A 12,557-nucleotide genomic window follows, 5' to 3' on the forward strand; every position below is an offset into this window, starting at 1 on the left:
TCCCTCCTTTCTGGTTTTATAGGGCTTATCTGAAAATTTTAGTTTTTCCATTTTATAAGGATCAATTTGGTTGTTCCCCAACACATGTTCAGATTCCAAGGTGCATTAAATCATTGCATGCAAGTATTAAGAGAAAATTGACCAATGCATGTACTTTATGCATTGATGCATTGCAATTAATGCATTGATAAACATAATTTTTTGAGAAAAACAATAGCCGCGTGGCGAGCTCTAGGCTAGTCTTTTTTCAGGCGCATTAAACCTATCTCTCGGGACTTCTCGCACGCACCATCGTGCCACCCACAAAAACTTGTACTATGAGTTTAGTAGTATGTTATACAGGAAGAGAAGAGGTGCACGCATGCACTCATCCTCTGACACGCGCGTATGTTTTTTCTCAAAAAGGAGGATAATGACCCCCAGCCTCTGCATTTGGGAGTCACACACGCAAATTATTGAAATATATCGAGTGCAGTGCTTTGATGTGTCGCGTCAACTCGTACATTAACGAGAAGTTTGATTATCCTCTCCCTCGCGGACTTAACTGCACCTGCCTTTGGCTGTATGACAGGTTAGCCACACACCTGTCGGGCCCACCTGTCATACACGCAAAGGCAGGAGCGTCCCTCCCTCGCCCATGAGCGTGGTGGCTGGCAAGACTAGGAGAAGCTTTCGCTACACGCTCTCCCTCCCGCACGCAGTGGACATGCAGCAGTTCAATCGGTGTCAGATGGCCAGAAGCGTACTGTAGTACTCCTCTAGTGCAGTAGTATTCCATCATTGTTTGTCTTCCCGAAGAGGCGAAGAGCCAAGCGCAGCCCGGACGCTCGTATGGCAGTTTCATGTGTAGAGTAGTCTTGGATAGCGTGTACCGTGCCTGTAAGCTTAAAATCATTGGGGTCGGCTCCATGCTATGTGGCCATCTCAAAGTTTTTAAAAAATAAAATAAAATAGTCTTCTGGCCCTACCCGAAAACTACCGCGCGTACTGCCCAGGAAAAGCCCCGCCCTCAACTTTTAACTACGCGAAAATAGATCGAGCTTGTTCGTTCTATATAAATACAGTACTTACTATATGTTTATTCACCCGTGGGGTTGTTCAATGAATGGAGGGGCAGGGAGCACAAGTGAACAACACTGTAGTACTACTAGTAGTAAGTAGGAGTCGTACAATAGTCACCTTAAATAGAGAGTTTCTTTTCTTTAATGCCACGTACACAAATTGAAACGCTTGTTGTGGAGAGAAAAAAAGATAATCACTCCACTATATATGGACGTAGGGGCCTGAGCGCTTGCTTTACTAGGGTTGCTCTCTTCATTCTCTCATGCTCTCCAGATATAAACAAGACAGCGGTAGCGACATTTTCTCTCTGCTCACCGCTGGTCACAGATCCGGCCGGATCCCTTCGGCCGGTGTGTGTAGAGGACTAAAAGGTGCATCGTTCACGCGGTCATCGCCGTCGAGGGAGGAAACCCACAGCTGCCGGAGGGGCCCGATCCTCTGCCTGTGCCGTTCTCTCCGACACATGGCCGGCTCGGGAGGTCCTCCGACCCTTATTCCTCCTTGCCGTATTGTCCGTAGATCGGACCTGCTGCCGCCGACACCCCGGTGACCCTCAGGTATAAGTTCTTCGAAAGCGGCCTTGCTCTACTGCCCCAGCTCCCCACGTGTCTGCATGTGCATCTTTTTCTACTCCCATCAGCTCTTCGAAAGCCACCTAAAATTTTAGTATTATTAGAGGTAAAGCTACTTCATGCATTCGAATCTAGGGCTTTGTTCAAACAACGAAGAAAGGGGGGAAAGTTGTAGCATGAATCTAGGACTTGATTCAAAGAGGAAATAATATGGTGAAAGTAGTAGAGACCGGATACCCAACCGGTCTCTTGGTTGAAAAGGGAAATAATGGGAAAATGCAGTACAAACTGGATAACGAACAGATCTATTATTGGTTGAAAAAAGGATAGAACGTGGCGGCTGGTGGACAAGTCAACAGAGTATGTCCAGGATTAGATTTGCTGCCATCACATAGTAAAAGGTCTCTAGGATTAGATTTGCTGCCCTCACATAGTAAAATGTCTCAGGATTAGGTTTGCTGCCCTCACATAGTAAAAGGTCTCTAGGATTAGATTTGCTGCCCTCACATAGTAAAAGGTCTCCAGGATTAGATTTGCTGCCCTCACATAGTACAAGGTCTCCAGGATTAGATTTGCTGCCCTCACATAGTACAATGGCACTCCTGCTGTTTTCCCCAGTATGATAAGTAAGTTGCTCCTTTATGCTGCTGAGTGTCCTGGTGTCCCCACGGTCCCATGCCCTTAAACCAACTCTTTAGCTGCTGTTGATTTACTGTGTCTGGTAAACAAGAAATGCCACCATTAAAGTAATCCCATATTTGAGGAATCTCATTGTTGATCGTAATGCTTCTGGTAACATGAAGCATTACTGACGTTTTAAAATTTCTACTGTCCTTGCGTGATTGCCATGAACATAATTAAGATGCTTCTTTTCATTTTGTATATGTTTTGTATATTCTTATTGACCAGCAACTATTTACTTTCTATCTTTTTGTGCAGATAGGGATATCCATTTCACCTTGTTGCTATTGTGACCTTTTGGTGAACTGCACAAAACACTTTTTTTTGGAATGAGTGTCTTGTGCAGTTCAACTAAAATGTCGCGTGGGCAACATCTCTCAATTTTGGTGGAACTGCACAAAATGGTGATTGGAGTTTCCAAAATCTCCGTCAAGTTCTGCTGGTAATCTCGTGCAACATTTTATTAGCCTTTGCAAGATGGAGCCATCACTGTCACCACAATGGCACTTTATTTTAATGGAACTGCACTAAAGGATAAGAAAATTATAGTTGCAGCTTACATGAGCCGGACAGCCAACCTTAATGTTCCTCAATTTTAGTGCAACTACTAAAGAAGAACCTGCTAGCTCACAAGAGCAAGTACTTCTTGCTAGCTGAATGATGCAATCTTTGCTTCATTTCAGGTGAACTGCAAAAAAAGGCGCAATAATTGAATCATGGAACTCCAAGCAGACCTCATCCAAGTAGAGCTGGAGGTTGAGTTCAAGGAGGCCGCTATTAAAGTGAAATCATGCTCTCCTGTCTCCTTGTTTGTGATGTGCAAACATGTTGTGCAAACAGGAATACTCAACTACAGATGTTGTGACGGTCAAGAGCATTCGCTAAGTTCTTCGATTGTATGACATGGCTAGCCAAGATGGATTTAATCCTCATATTCACTTTATCAAAAGGCTCTAATGGGTTGGTTCTGAATCTTGCAAGCTGGGAATCAGTGAGATGTGTAGGCATCTTTGTTGTACTTATTATTTGAATCTTATTTGTTTGTTCTGAATCTTGCAAGTTGGGAATCAATGAGATGTGTAGGCATCTTTGTTGCACTTATTATTTGGATCTTATTTGTTGGTTCTGAATCTTGCAAGCCGGGAATCAATGAGATGTGTAGGCATATTTGTTGTACTTATTATTTGGATCTTATTTATTGGTTCTGAATCTTGCAAGCTGGGAAACACGGCATGATGATTCGGAGGACAACAACCATAACAAACAGTTCAAACTTGGTAGTATTATCTTTGTGAAAGTGCGACAAATGTGCTGATCATGTGCGTCCTGAGAATAATAATTCTAATTGTTGTGCATGTTGATCCCGTGGCATTGATAGAATGAGCGAATGCATTGCTTGTTTTAAGTATAAATTTCTATTAAAGCTAATTAAATTTAAGTAAAGTGACCACTAACTCCTGTTCTTATAGTACCAATACAGACCCGCTCGTGAACCGACGTGTGGCCGAGGGTGCATCTTCTGTCGGGCGTGCAGCGGACGAGGGAGGGGTAGTAACTGTTGTCGCCTGTACACACTCAGCTTACTGTTGTCGCCTGCTAGATATGAAATTCAGCAAGGAGTTCCCCTTTGAGTTTACCGTTCAGTCCTATGGCTGCACCAAGTTGAATGTGATGTACACCAACGATACAGACTCGGTGAAGCTCTGCCTCGCCTCAGTCCTATGGCTGCACCAGGTTCTGGAGCATTCACCCGTTTCATCGGCAGCGCCGACTGCACCTTCGCTATGGTGGAGAGAAGGAAGAACGCGACGATTCGGCCATCTGGTGCAACAAGCTTGTCAACATCCAGAAGCAATACAAGATCATCAGCAGCGGGCAGGAGAAGGACTCCATGGTTGACCTCGCTGAGACCATCATCGACCCCTGATACGCCAACATGAAAGAAGACGACCTGAACACGTGGGAGGTACCTCTGAATCTAGCCTACATAACCTACGCGGCCAAGGACGCATACGCATGCTATGACATGTACAGGCAGATCTTGGACGTGAGGGCATGTCTGCTTCCCGTAACCGACGAGTACACGGACAGCCGCATCGTCATGATCAAGCGTGCCAGGAAGGTCTAGATGTTGTACTTTATCTATTTATAAGCACCTTTATCATATGAGTGTTTCATGCATTAGCCTATGTGTCGTAATTATCCGTTTTGTCCGAAATATTTCTTTTAAGAACCCATTAGCCTGATTGCTTTTTTAGTGGCTATTTGCTTATGTATGTAAACTAGTTCACTTGTCCGTAAAAAAACTAGTTCACTCGGCTGCCGTGCTTTGAATCTCCTTCCTCCCAACATATTCCCCTCCTCAGGTGGACCCAGCAGGTCTCTGAATTTTCTCCCACTTTCTTTTTCGATGTAAACTGAGTTTTCTCCCAGTACTTTCCCCTAGAACCAACTCAACTGTCCCACGTCTAGCCTAAAAAATAATAGTACCCCACGTACAATTAACTCATCAAATTAAAATGATATTTTATTTCGTAAGTTGAAAGTTCTTACAAAATAATAATAATAATTGTTTATATATAACTTGGCAAGTTAACTCCTAGTGATTGCGTACATAAGCTTGCAAAGATTTTACTGACATGCAATCATGTGTTTATGTTTTTATAACATTTCTACGTCTAGCCCAACATGATATTTTCACCCAGCCCAGCAAGTCCGCAGATTTTGAGAAAAATCCAAATGGGATTTAAACGGGCTCCATAGATGCTACATCATTGTTTCACCCAGCCCACCAAATGGACTAAAAAAACAAATGGACTGACAGCTGGGTCCACGGCCACATCCCAATTTTTTTATGATTTGCCAAGTAAGTCGCTTTGTCAGTCCTGTTGGGCTGCAAATCTTTCAAGACGAGGAGAGCTTCATTCTGCTGGCTGAGAAAATGGCCTATCAGTAATGAGAAATGGGTTGTACATTTTTAAAACACATCAAACCAGCAATTAGTTTCAAATATCTTTTTTTCATTTTGAGATTTTAAATTACATTAATTTTTATGCATGGAGAATTTGTTGGATTTTATATTGATATACATTTATTTTTAAAATCAGTTTGAATGTGAGTCGAAATTTCAGGATTAAAAACAGTTCGGACCGCACCGAAATATGAAAAATTTCGTATAATTTTTTAACCGTGGCCACAATATGGGCTGTAATGCTAACAAAAAGAATATGGGCTCCAAAAAACCTTAAGAATTAGGAAATGTGCTGTAAATTATTAGAAATAATGGCAGATGGGTTGTATGATATTTTCCACAGATTTGAGGCTTTCCTAAATAAAAGGTTGACGCACAAGCAGTGACTATTGGATGGCCATCCAATGGCCGTCGTGCTTCTTCAATCTCTGCTCTTCCTGCTCCAGCCGCTCAAACAAGTGCCGGCGGGACTGCCTGCTCCCTCCTCCCCGCGGCTGGCTTTGCTGCCGCGCAGGCCTTACCGCCCCACCGTACTCCCATCGCTGGCCTAGCCATCCCTCTACTCACCCACACCTGCTATTATTCTCCGGCGACGGCAGACGAACCAGCAAACCCTCGTATAGTCGTACTCCCCTCCGCGTGGGAAACAACTGCAGAGTCTTCCCTGCCTCCGTGTCATTCCCTTCCTAGGCCTCGCCGTCGTCCACCGCCCTGGTGCTCTCGGCGCGGCCTGGTCAACGTGGTCAACGACCGACATGCATCTGAAGTGGACTATACGTGGAGAGGCCGACAGCTGGGTCCACGGCCGCACACAAGGAAATGCCTCCTTATTACGCGCAAAATAATGATTCCTCCACCTGACATCAGGGACCCATCGGAAGGGCCTCTATATTTCGCGAAAAAATGTTACCGCCGCTGACAGCTCGGACACACCAGCTATATCTTCGCACGCAAGGAAGTGCCTCCTTATTATGCACAAAAAAATGAATACTCCCCCTGTTAGCTAGGACCCAGTATAGTGGCAGGCTAACTTGTGGGTACTAAGTTGACGGGGACGGAGGGCTTTGTTAACTTAGTTAACATGCATGATTCTAGCTCCAGTGACCGTATGATGTCCATCCAACGGCCGTAGTGCTTCTTCAACCTCTGGTCTTCTTGCTCCAGCCGCCTAAACCAGCGCCGGTCATGCCTCGTGCTCCTGCCTCCCGTGGCCGGCTGCGATGCGGCAGAGGCCTTACCGCCCCCTACTACTCCCACCGCTGGCCAGACCATCCCTCTACTCACCACACCCCCTGTTATTCTGCGGCGACGGCAGCCTCACACCGCAACGAACCAGTGAACCATCATACTCCTCTACGCGTGGGCATCCACTGCCGCGTCTTCCCCGGCTCCGCATCGTCCCCTTCCTAGGCCTTGCCGTCATCCACCGCCCGGGTGCTCTCGGCGCGGCGTGGTCAACATGGTCAAGGAACGGCTTCCATCGGACGTGGACTATACGTGGAGAGGCTGACAGCTGGGACCACGGCCGCAGCAAGGAAGTGCCTCCTTATTACGTGCAAAATAATTATTCCTCCACCTAACAGCGGGGACCCACCGGACGGGCCACCGTATTTCGCGAAAAAAACGTTTGCCCCTGACTGCTGGGACCCACCAGCTACATCTTCGCACGCAAGGAAGTGTGTCTGGGCAAAAAAAAACAATTCGCCCCCCTGGCTGCTGGGACCCACCGCTACATCTTCGCAGGCAAGGAAGTGCCTGACAGTCAGGACCCACCTGGTCAAAGCGTACGTAGCGTTGTCATTTTGGTCGCGAACGTCTACGTACATATATACTGGTGGATGTAGAGGCGTGCACGTGTCGTAGTAGAGGCGCGTATGTGTCATCGTAGAGGCGCGCACGTAGCATGTACACGTACGTACAGCGGCCAGGGTGCAAGAAAGAAAATACGGCCACATATGTGTACATACGGGCGGGGTCTCGAACGCCTACTCGCGCATACGTACGGCCAGGGCTCGTGTACATGGCTGGGTCGGAACGGAGAAATAGCGTCGTCATCGTGTTCATGGGGAGGAAACGAAATGCGTCGTGTTCATGGGGAGGCAACAGAATGCGTCGTGTTCATCGGGAGGCAACAGAACACGTGGGAGCCAACCGGCTGGGTCGGAACGGAATGCGTGGTCGTGTTCATCGGGAGGGCTTGGACGGAACATGCAATGGAAACGAGGCCTGGCGTACCGCACAACGGAGGAAACAGACCTCCTATGTTCGGAACGGGGTCTTGTTGATCGGAGGGATCTGGCGTACCACAAAACGGAGGAAACGGACCTCCTACAGTCGAAACGGGGATCCTGTTGATCGGGAGGGGTGTGGCGTACCGCAAAATGGACGAAACAGACCTCCTACGTTCAAAACGGGGGTCCTGTTGATCGGGAGCGGTGTGGCGTATCGCAAAACGGACGAAACGGACCTCCTACGGTCGAAACAAGGGCCTTGTTCATCGGGAGGGGTGTGGCGTACCGCAAAACGGGACTCCACGGGATACTGTTCATCTCCACCGTCGACCTCCTCCAGCCTCCACGGGCTCCTGTTCATCCAGCCTCCACCACGCGCTACTCCACCGGCTACTGTTCAACCACCCCTCCACCGTCTACTGTTCATCCAGCCCTCCACACCACAGGGGCCTGTTCAACCACCCCTCCACGGGCACCCCTCCACCGTCTACTGTTCATTCAGCCCTCCACCACACCACGGGGTCCTGATCATCCAGAGGCAACGCCTCCGCTCACTCTTCATCCAAAACCCCCCGCAACACTCACTATTCATCCCAGAGGTAGCATCGATCGGCGTTAGTTAGCAGCAGTAGCGAAGGAATCGCTTGATCGGGTTTAGTTGACATCCATCAATCGATCGCTCGGGTTCAGTAACGCGTAGCCTGCAGTGCAATCGCTCGGGTTCAGTTAGAGCCCAACGCCGCGCTCGGGTTCAGTTAGAGCCAACGCCTCGCACAAACGCGCGTACGTGTACGAGAGAAACACACATCGCTCGGCCCCCGACCTCCCACCATAACCGGGAAGTCCCCGAAATTTTCCTCCCCCTCGCTTCTACCACGCCTTTTTCCGTCATGAACGGCCCAAAGAATGTCATGCAGCTGCGTCTCTGGCCTGCCCAGGATGAAAAGCCCATTTTCTGTCATGATTTTTTGTCATAGAAGTAGGAGCCCACCATATCTATGATGATACCGGGTTTTGTCACAATTATCGTCATAGAAGTGTCATATGTATGACAGAAAAAAATTCGTTCGGCCCAAAATGTCACGGATGTGTATTTTTTTGTAGTGATGGTACACTCTTGTGGACATGCTTCTTTTCTGTCAACATGAGAAGGAAGAAAACACTGAAGACTCTTTGGATATCTCTCATGTCATGTGGTCTGAGTTGGTTTCCGTCATCTTTGAGCGCAAGTGCCCTATCTATGGACCATTTATCATGTTTCTCATTGAGAAGGCCTGGGAGCGTGTGTATCCTAGGGTGGTGCTGGAGACTGGGGATCTAGTTTCTCATGAGATCAAGCGTCTGAGGAAGAAGGAGAACTGGGGCACCGCAGCTCCGAGTTCTGGCATTCCGCCTGGAGCTGCTGACATGGAGACCGAGGATGATGCTGATGATGACGATGAGTATGAGCCATCTGGAGCAAAGCCCTCTTGGGCAAAGAAGCTCAAGCGCAAGATGAAGAAACTCTTCTGCATGGGGTCTCACGGTCAGTACATGACTCATGTGGCTGAGAAGCAGGCCAGGAGTCGTCACAAGGAGCTCATGCGTCAGTTGGGAGCGACCATTGCCAGCGGTTCTTAGGGTAAGATCACCGATGAGGAGGAGTGGATTCAGCAGCACTGTCCGTGGACCGATTCAGACACCGAGCAGTTTCCGACTAAGGATGGTAGAGCAGACGATCCCCACGGGATGTGATGATAGAGCCCCTCAGTTTTCTATCACCTGGAGCCGTAGCAGCGCTCTTTGCCTTTTTGGTGTCTCGATGCCAAATGGGGGAGAGTGTGTGTTTATGTGGCATGTTGTGCCTATCCTGTCTTTGTGTGGCGTGTTGTGCCATGCCTGTCTTTCTCGCAAACTCTTTTCTCGTGTTGAACCTTGCTTGCTTTGGTTTGGTTGTGCTCGTGAGACTTTTCTATGATATGGTGTAAGACATATGCACTCTATCGCATCTTATTTAGCTTATGTTACCTTGTGCTATTTATGTTATGCTCTTATTTACTATCTTGCTTAGTGTTAGCCTGATTGTTGCAAGATATGCATTGTCTATAAAACCGACGGATCTCGGGTAGGGGGTCCCGAACTATGCGTCTAAGGCGGATGGTAACATGAGGCAGGGGACACGATGTTTTACCCAGGTTCGGGCCCTCTTGATGGAGGTAATACCCTACGTCCTGCTTGATTGTTCTTGATGATATGAATATTACAAGAGTTGATCTACCACGAGATCGTAGAGGCTAAACCCTAGAAGCTAGCCTATGGTATGATTGTATGTTGTCCTACGGACTAAACCCTTCGGTTTATATAGACACCGAAGGGGGCTAGGGTTACACAGAGTCGGTTACAAGGGAGGAGATCTACATATCCGTATTGTCAAGCTTTCCTTCCACGCCAAGGAAAGTCCCATCCGTACATGAGACGAAGTCTTCAATCTTGTATCTTCATAGTCTAACAGTCCGGCCAAAGGATATAGTCCGGCTGTCCGAAGACCCCCTAATCCAGGACTCCCTCAGTAGCCCCTGAACCAGGCTTCAATGACGATGAGTCCGGCGCGTAGATTTGTCTTCGAAATTGCAAGGTAGGTTCCTCCTCCGAATACTTCATAGAAGATTTTGAACACAAGGATAGTGTCCGGCTCTGCAAAGCAAGTCCCACATACCAACGTAGAGAGAATAATATTTTCACAAATCTAAGGTATTGACCCGTTTTTGCAGCATGACATCATGCCATGGCCCGGTTATTATTCGAACCATTTTTCTCAACCAGCACTGCACATATCGCGAGGCGGTTTTTCTTGACAGGTCTAATCAAAGCAGAGATCGTGTCCCCTTATCACGGAATTCTCATCAATACGGACGTGGGTAACGCAACTGCGCCATCAATTACGGCACTCGGGGAATAAGCGATTTTACCAGGTAAGTGGGGAGGCGCATCGCCTCCTCCGCCCTTATAAAGGGACAAATATTCACCCATTTTTACCCACGCCTTCTTCCCTCTTGCTTATCCATTCTCGCGCACTTGAGCTCCATCGCCCAAGTTCGCGTCTTTCTCCTCAAACAACTCCAATCATGTCCAGAGCGGGAGGCAAGTGGATGGTCTCCACCGTCACGGAGGAGAACATCACAAAGCTACGGGAAGCCGGATATCTGGCCGCGGATATCGCGCATCGGCTGCCTGATGCGGGGCACATCATTCCTACGCCCGCACCCCATGAGAGGGTAGTTTTCCTCACCCACTTTGTCCGCGGACTGGGATTTCCACTTCACCCATTTGTTCGTGGGCTCATGTTGTTCTACGGGATGGACTTTCATGATCTGGCCCCCAATTTCATCCTCAACATCTCGGCATTTATCGTCATGTGTGAGGCCTTCCTCCGCATCAGGCCGCACTTCGGCCTATGGCTGAAAACCTTCAATGTTGAACCGATGGTGGTGGTCGGCCAGCAAGCAGAGTGCGGGGGCACCATGGTGGGAAAAATGCCTAACGTCACCTGGCTCGAAGGCTCCTATGTGGAGACCATAAAGGGGTGGCAATCGGGGTGGTTCTACATCACCGAGCCGCGCGACGCCAACTGGGTGGTGGCCCTCGAATTTCGATCCGGAATCCCCACACGGATCACCTCCTGAAAAGAGAAGGGCTTGTCCTGGGGTTCCCTGGTAGAGCTGACCGGACTCCAGACCTGCATCAAGAACATGATGAGCAAGAAAATCAAGCTCGTCAACATGCTCCAGGTCATGCTCTTCCGCCGGATTCTCCCGTGTCAACAACAGGTATTCAACTTGTGGGAGTTCGAGCTGGCCAAGCACCAGACGCTGCGAGAGCTCTTCGACACGACACACAAGCACGTCTGGAGGGTGCTGTTCAAGGGCGCCGAGGTACCTCCTCCCCTTACCGAAGACCGTGGACTCAGTGCAAAGCGCCAAGCCAATCCGGTAAGTTTTCATATCTCGCAGGATATCTATTTGCCCCAGTTTAATCATGTGCGGGATCTAAGCTTTCCATGCCTTTAACAGGACAGGGTGAAGACAGCAGAGCAGATCGATTGCCCCGCCCCCCTGCCTGAACATCCTGCAGACGCTCTCCTAACGGAGATGCTGGTTACGGCACCTTACGAGGTGCCGGTGAAGAAGGCCAAGAAGAAGGCCGCGGGGACCCGGAAGGGTCTCCGGCGCAAGGTTGTATCGGACTCATCGTCCGATAATTTCGACACGCCCTCCTCCCACGAAAATGAGGAGGAGGAAGAGGAAAGTTCTCCCACCAGCTGGGGGAGATAAGAAAAGGAAGGCCGCCCCAGCTGGGGAGACCGAAGGGTCCAAGAAGGGAAGGACCCTCTTGCCGGACTGCTCCATGATGGCCGCCCACAGCGACGACGAGTGGTTTCCCAGGGACAAGCCCCTGATGAAGTCGTAAGTATCCGGATACCATAGTCATTCATGGTATGTTTTATTGCACTGCTTCTCCTTACGCATAATACGATTATGCAGTCCGTCCCGAGCCCGTATCGGCGTATCTTCGTCGGACGGTTCTTTGGACTAGTCGGATATGAACAGCGATTCACTTCCGACTGCCTCCACCCCTTGCCCTACAGACAACACTGAGGTGTTGTCTCAAAAGGCACCGAGCCAAGGGGAGGTAGTCCTGGGGGCGCCTCGAGGCGACCTTCCGGACCCTAGGCGCAAAGAAAGCAGGACTCCCATGGGCTCCAGGTTCGGCCCCCAGCCGAACACTGCGCCGGAATCTTTGGTGGTTCCGGACTCCGGCGGGCGACCCCCCATTAAGAGGGGCAAGCCGCCCGTGCCAGTGGCCTCTATCCATCCAGAGGCACCGGACAACTTGCTGGAAGCACTTCGCGGTGCTTCCATCGACGAAGAGCAACGCACTATTATGAGTGCGGTGATCGAGAAAGTTCAGTCCGCCAAAAACGGACTGACCGAAGCTAGTGCCAACCTCCTAACAGGATTTCAGGTAAGCAATCAAAATATAGGAAAATATTACCGCATAGGC

The sequence above is a fragment of the Triticum aestivum genome, chromosome 5A (assembly GCF_018294505.1).
Source record: "Triticum aestivum cultivar Chinese Spring chromosome 5A, IWGSC CS RefSeq v2.1, whole genome shotgun sequence".
In the NCBI taxonomy this organism is placed as follows: domain Eukaryota; kingdom Viridiplantae; phylum Streptophyta; class Magnoliopsida; order Poales; family Poaceae; genus Triticum; species Triticum aestivum.